Genomic DNA, 6,000 nt, shown 5'->3' on the forward strand with positions numbered 1-6,000 from the left:
TCTCCTGAAGGAGAAAAAGAGGGCTTTTGTTTCAGGCGACAAGGACGAGCTGAAGAGAGTGCAGCGTCAGCTGAGAAGGAGGACCGAGAGGGGAAAAAGTCCTACAAGATGCGGATGGAAGAACAACTGCAGCGGAACAATGCCAGGGATGTCTGGAGGGGCCTGAAGACCATCTCAGGCCACGGACAAGCAGGTAAGACCCAGAAGGGGGGGGGCTTCAGTGGGCAAATGAGTTGAACCTATTTTTCAATAGGTTTGATCAAATGTCTGACCCCGCTCAGGCTTCCCTGATGCAGCCCCCACCCACCCCTCCTGCCACTGCGAACAAGACCCTCTCTCCCCCTCTCTCTCTCCACAGGCTCCAGTTCCCAGCCTCATCAGACAACCACCACTTCCTCCTGCTCAGCCTTGTTCCTCACAACATCTCAGGTGAAGAACCAGCTGAGGAAGATGAAGGCGGCAGGCCCAGATGGGATCAGCTCCCAGCTCCTCAAATCCTGCGCAGACCAGCTGTGTGGAATCGTCCAGCACATGTTCAACCTGAGCTTGAAGCTGGGTAGAGTCCCCCAGCTGTGGAAAACATCCTGCCTGGTTCCGGTTCCAAAGACACCCCATCCGAAGGAGCTCAACAACTTCAGACCAGTGGCGCTGACGTCTCATCTGATGAAGACCCTGGAGAGACTGGTCCTCGTCCATCTGCGCCCCCTGGTCAGCTCCTCAATGGACCCACTCCAGTTTGCATACCAGCCTGGCATCAGTGTGGATGATGCCATCATCTACCTGCTCCACACTTCACTCTTCCACCTGGAGAAGGCGGGGGGCACGGTGAGGATCATGTTCTTTGATTTCTCAAGTGCTTTCAACACCATCCAGCCCGCCTTATTGGGAGACAAGCTGGAGCAGGCGGGAGTGGCCCACCACCTCATCACATGGATCCACGACTACCTTACAAACCGGCCACAGTACGTGAGGACACAGGACTGTGTGTCTGACGTGCTCCTCTGCAGCACGGGAGCGCCGCAGGGAACTGTGCTGGCTCCCTTCCTGTTCACCCTCTACACCTCGGACTACAAATACAATTCCACAACCTGTCACCTGCAGAAGTTCTCTGATGACTCTGCGATTGTCGGCCTCATCACTGACGATGACGATCGGGAGTACAGAGGGGTTACGCAGGGGTTCGTGGACTGGTGTCAGCAGAACCGCCTCCAAATCAACGCTGGGAAATCCAAAGAGCTGGTGGTGGATTTCCGCAAGCGTCGGCACTCTCCACCTGCACCAGTGAATATCCAGGGAACAGACGTTGAGAGGGTCTCAACTTACAAGTACCTGGGTGTTCATCTGAACAATAAACTGGACTGGAGCGACAACACAGACGCTCTCTATAGGAAGGGTCAGAGCAGACTCTTCCTACTCAGGCGGCTGAGGTCCTTTGGCGTTCGGGGAACACTCCTCAGGAACTTCTATGACTCGGTGGTTTCATCAGTCATCTTCTATGGAGTGGTCTCCTGGGCAGGAGGCATCTCGGGCCGAGACAAAAAGAGACTGGACAAACTGGTGAGGAGGGCCAGCTCTGTCCTGGGCTGCTCCCTGGACTCTGTGGACTCAGTGGGGGGCAGAAGGATGACGGCAAAACTGTCATCAATGCTGGACAAACCAACCCACCCATTCAATGACACTCTGAGAACACTTTACAGCTCCTTCAGTGACAGACTTTTACACCCTCGCTGTACCAAAGAGAGATTTCGCCGCTCCTTCCTGCCAACTGCTGTCAGACTTTTTAACAAGAACATTGGGTCAGGCCTACAAACGGGAGGGCATTAGTGCAATTGTGCAGTCCTAGGATGCAATATTAACTACTACTGTACTTTCAGCCAAGGGTGTACTTAAATATTGACCAATGATGTATTTTGTTTACCATTACAGTATTCTTATTACAATACTTCTATCACTGTAGTATTTCTACCACTGCAGGATGTTCACTATTACAGTACTTTTATCATTGCAGTACTTTTATCATTGCAGTATTTTTCTATCATTGCGGTACTTTTACTATTACAGTACTTTTACCATTGCAGTACTTTTACCATTGCAGTACTTTCATCATTGCAGTATTTTTCTATCGTTGCAGTACTTTTACTATTACAGTACTTTTACCATTGCAGTATTTTCTATCATGCAGTACTTTTCTATCATTTCAGTACTCTTACCATTACAGTACTTTTATCATTGCAATATTTTTATGATTGCAGTATTTTCAATCATTCAGTAGTTTTTATCATTACAGCGTTTCCCCCTCCGTATAATGGACAAACATTAGGAGTGTTTCCTTACACTTAGATACGTTTATACTGTGTATATTTGCATGCTTTTTCTGAATGTCTGCTGCTAATGTTATACATTAACGGCTACATTACGCCGCAGACTCTGTGTGATCTATATCTTTGCTGCTGTAACACCTCAAATTTCCCCATTGTGGGACTAATAAAGGACATCTTATCTTATCTTATCTTAGATTCTTGTTACGTATTTTTGGATTGAAGTATTTGCCACAATAAAGACCACATGTATAAAATGCAAAATTTTGGAGGGAATTCTCGCTTACGGCCATACTACCCTGAGAACGCCCGATCTCGTCCGATCTCGGAAGCTAAGCAGGGTCGGGCCTGGTTAGTACTTGGATGGGAGACCGCCTGGGAATACCAGGTGCTGTAAGCTTTTGCACCGCAAAAAATAAATAAATAAAAATAACTTTTACAAATGTAAGCAAGTATGCGAGCTGCTTTTTTATAAATTTCCACATATTCGCCTGACAGGCTGAGAGCACAAAATGCCAACATTCAGCGTCCTCTGCCTTTGGGTGTTGCTACAGTCTCGCCGTGGACGACTCGCAAATGCGTGTGGCAATTTGCAAATGCGTGTCTGGAGACTTGACTGTGGCTCCGGAGCCACACATTGACCAAAAGGGTACCCTCGGAGTCTACAGGTGTAGCAGACATATGACCCGATGCAGTCCGGTTGGGTTGGTGCAGTGAGTGTTTACTAAATAAAAAGTTAATGAATCAATTTTAAAAAATGGTCTTTACTGAATGCAATAAAGGGAAGTATAGTTAATGTGGCAATTAGCAGGTGTGGAGAAGCTTCATTCATTTTTTTTAGCTTCACTGGTTATATCATTGGTTCTTATTTTATTAGTTCCACTTTATTCTTCCATTTATTCCAATTTAATTTAAATAATGTCAAATAAATGGTACATGACCATGGGTGGATAGCAGTGAACGCCCCCCCAAGTTATTGGTGTATATATTGGTGGTACGGGGCTGGTATAATATTAGTGCCCCCATGTGGTCCGAATGTGTAGCTACGGAGCCACACACGTCTCCTGACACGCATTTGCAAATCAGCACACGCATTTGCGAGTAGTCCGCGGCAGGACTGTAGCAAACGTCACCTGTAAGAACACAGCCAATCAAAAGGTCCCGTTTTTACAGGTCGCCCATCTACGGATTTTTGTCCGCATTTAACCATGTGTATGTGCCAACAAATCATTGTACACATTTGCTGATATTTGTCATATATCTGTGACTTCAATCATGCATTGTAGATTGTTGTGACACATTTGTGACTGTGGTTATAGTTTCAAACTAAACTTCCGGTTCCGGCGCCGCGCGAGTGGCTGCCTGTTTACAGCAGCGTGGCTCACTATTGAGCCTTTTTCGTGTGTTTTTTCCCTTTACCCTTTTTTATTTTATTTTTACCTCACCTCAGCAATGGACATCCAACTTGCGGTGGTTTTACTACTGTTGGGGGCTGTTTTTTGCGCGATCGTGTCCGGAGACGAAACTCGGAGCTACGGATCGATCGTGTACACAAGAGATCAGCTGTTAGCACTCCGTGCTAACCCCGCGTGTGCTCCCGGAGCGAGACCCGATATTCCCCGCGAGCTGAGGAGGAAGAGACGGGGATGTCGTGCGGGGGCTAAGCGCCAGGCAAGGAGGAGACGATATCACCCCGTCCTCCCGTCCGTTATTATGGGGAATGTTCGATCCCTCTCCAACAAAATGGACGAGCTAACAGCGCTAACCCGGCACGAGAGGATTGTCCGGGAGGCTAGCTTGCTGGTGTTCACGGAGTCGTGGCTAACAGAGCTAACGCCGGACGCCGTCGTGGAATTGGACGGCTTCCAAATACTACGCGCGGACAGGACACTGGAGAGCGGTAAGAGAAAAGGGGGAGGGCTGGCTGTGTTTGTTAATGATAGATGGTGTAACCCTGGGCATATAACTGTTAAGGATCAACTTTGCAGTCGGGACATTGAGATGATAGCTGTTAGCATGCGTCCGGTCTATTTACCGCGAGAGTTCAGTCATGTGATCGCGATGGCGGCGTACGTGCCTCCCTCTGCTAACGGTGAGACAGCCTGTGATGTACTGAATGCAGCTGTGAGCAGGCTACAAACACAGCACCCAAATGCCTTGTTCCTTATCTCTGGTGACTTCAATCATGCTTCTCCTTCCTCCTCTCTGCCTTCATTCACACAATATGTAACATGCCAAACCAGAGACAATAAAATATTGGACCTCTTCTATGCCAACACCAAGGAGGCGTACACGTCACTGCCCCTCCCCCCGCTGGGCAAAGCTGACCACAACTTGGTTGCTCTCCTGCCTGTGTACAAACCTCTCGTCCGCAGGCAGCCAGCTGTGACACGCACAGTTCAGCGATGGTCCGGAGAAGCCGAGGAGGCCTTGAAGGACTGTTTCAACACAACTGTGTGGGAGGTATTCAGCGAAGCTCACGGTGAGGACATTAATGGTCTAACAGACACAGTTACAGACTATATTAACTTCTGCATGGAGAACACCATTCCCACCAGGACTGTAAGATGTTTCTCCAACAACAAACCCTGGATCACACCGGACATTAAAGCTCTCCTGAAGGAGAAAAAGAGGGCTTTTGTTTCAGGCGACAAGGACGAGCTGAAGAGAGTGCAGCGTCAGCTGAGAAGGAGGACCGAGAGGGGAAAAAGTCCTACAAGATGCGGATGGAAGAACAACTGCAGCGGAACAATGCCAGGGATGTCTGGAGGGGCCTGAAGACCATCTCAGGCCACGGACAAGCAGGTAAGACCCAGAAGGGGGGGGGCTTCAGTGGGCAAATGAGTTGAACCTATTTTTCAATAGGTTTGATCAAATGTCTGACCCCGCTCAGGCTTCCCTGATGCAGCCCCCACCCACCCCTCCTGCCACTGCGAACAAGACCCTCTCTCCCCCTCTCTCGCCCCTCTCTCTCTCCACAGGCTCCAGTTCCCAGCCTCATCAGACAACCACCACTTCCTCCTGCTCAGCCTTGTTCCTCACAACATCTCAGGTGAAGAACCAGCTGAGGAAGATGAAGGCGGCAGGCCCAGATGGGATCAGCTCCCAGCTCCTCAAATCCTGCGCAGACCAGCTGTGTGGAATCGTCCAGCACATGTTCAACCTGAGCTTGAAGCTGGGTAGAGTCCCCCAGCTGTGGAAAACATCCTGCCTGGTTCCGGTTCCAAAGACACCCCATCCGAAGGAGCTCAACAACTTCAGACCAGTGGCGCTGACGTCTCATCTGATGAAGACCCTGGAGAGACTGGTCCTCGTCCATCTGCGCCCCCTGGTCAGCTCCTCAATGGACCCACTCCAGTTTGCATACCAGCCTGGCATCAGTGTGGATGATGCCATCATCTACCTGCTCCACACTTCACTCTTCCACCTGGAGAAGGCGGGGGGCACGGTGAGGATCATGTTCTTTGATTTCTCAAGTGCTTTCAACACCATCCAGCCCGCCTTATTGGGAGACAAGCTGGAGCAGGCGGGAGTGGCCCACCACCTCATCACATGGATCCACGACTACCTTACAAACCGGCCACAGTACGTGAGGACACAGGACTGTGTGTCTGACGTGCTCCTCTGCAGCACGGGAGCGCCGCAGGGAACTGTGCTGGCTCCCTTCCTGTTCACCCTCTAC

At 49.8% G+C, this 6,000-nt stretch overlaps 1 non-coding gene across 1 annotated transcript; it reads left to right on the top strand.

Annotated features, from left to right (window-relative positions):
• Positions 1 to 2,599: 2,599 nt before the first annotated feature.
• On the top strand, positions 2,600 to 2,718 carry LOC148336654 (5S ribosomal RNA). Its single transcript, XR_015843373.1, has one exon. It is a non-coding gene; the product is annotated as a 5S ribosomal RNA (ribosomal RNA).
• Positions 2,719 to 6,000: the final 3,282 nt, after the last annotated feature.

The sequence above is a fragment of the Idiotropiscis lumnitzeri genome, chromosome 5 (assembly GCF_059441095.1).
Source record: "Idiotropiscis lumnitzeri isolate Australia: NSW breed Sydney's pygmy pipehorse chromosome 5, RoL_Ilum_1.0, whole genome shotgun sequence".
Classification (NCBI taxonomy): Eukaryota; Metazoa; Chordata; class Actinopteri; order Syngnathiformes; family Syngnathidae; genus Idiotropiscis; species Idiotropiscis lumnitzeri.